This window comes from Dendroctonus ponderosae, unplaced genomic scaffold, assembly GCF_020466585.1.
Source record: "Dendroctonus ponderosae isolate FM_Combo_2020 unplaced genomic scaffold, Dpon_F_20191213v2 Dpon_F_20191213_4, whole genome shotgun sequence".
In the NCBI taxonomy this organism is placed as follows: Eukaryota; Metazoa; Arthropoda; class Insecta; order Coleoptera; family Curculionidae; genus Dendroctonus; species Dendroctonus ponderosae.
This window is the reverse complement of record NW_026018611.1, coordinates 15,073,017-15,074,385: the sequence shown is the minus strand read 5'-3', so window position 1 is coordinate 15,074,385 and position 1,369 is coordinate 15,073,017.

The window sequence follows — 1,369 nt, the reverse complement described above, 5'->3', positions numbered from 1 at the left end:
TGTGTATCGTACAAAGGTGGTAGGAACGTAGCGCTTCCCCGGTATTTATTTGGTGCTTGGGAAAGTGTCAATTATTGTGCTTTGAGTGCTCCTGGAAGGCCATGATTCGGTTATGTCCAATACGTGTTCCCGTGTGCCTGAAACCCGAACATTTATCGTCCACTATTTTCCTGGAACCACTCTCCTCGCCGTTTGTGGCCTTGAGTTCTTTCAGCTTCTGCTATGGTAGAGCATTAGCACAGCATGCACAACAGAAGTTGCATAATTTTGATTTTGATAACACAAAAATGCCTATTAACCAGAGTAATTATAATAAGAGAAGAGTCCATGAAATGATGTAGATTAAAAAACATAACAATGTTATGAATTTCAGATCGGATACCGACAATCTCAGCTCAGTATATCATACATTAATTAAATGAAATAAACATAAAATGTTAACTACCACCCGGTATATTGAAGAATTTTGCAAACTAAAAATAATATCCTCAGAATGCAAAGAAAAATAGCTGAAAGTAAAATAAATCAATATAAAGAGTATTTTATTAGTTTTGTGTCCGATAATGAACAAAATTAATACTCCAAATGCATGCCAAGGCTTAAAGCAGCAACAACGCTTCACATAAAAACTGATGATGGTGGAAAAGTACACCGAAACGTATTTACATTGATAAATAGAGACAATAAATGACTGAAACCCAGGAATGAATTTGATTTGGAATTTATAATAATCTCAAAGCATTTAGAAAAATTATAAGTAACTGACACCTGTCTATAATTCTGCAATACATCAATATACAATTCTGACATCAATGCGGGCGAGATAATCATACAGCCTAGGAAGGTCAGTACGGCAGAAATTATAAAACACATTGTTTTCAGCAACACCCTTCGACCACCACATTATTAGTAGATAATGCCACAATATCATACTCAGAGCTGAAAGTCGATGAAAATAATTCAGTTGTTTTGCCTCAAAGAACTCTAACGTTCTGATAATATAAAGACATTCGATTAACCATTGACCTCGAATGAGAAGCAAATCCCTCGTCAGCGCCACTGAGTTTTTAATAATTACGAAGGAACAGGTATTTACGTAATGCTAATTAGGCAGATTATCTTGAAAAACATTGCTGCCATACAGTTTTTTGCAAATATCTCAGTTTTTTATTATTAAATTAGTTTTTTTACTACTTTTCCTGTACTCCCAAAACACCCCCCGACAACACCTCCAGAGGAATGACGCCAACTTTGAATCACCCTGTATAATGTCAAATATTATAATTATATATTCAAACAAATGACGAGTAACAATTTGGGATTATGCTAAACGTCAACAAAGTTGTTTTAAACGTTCTTAATAACCTGT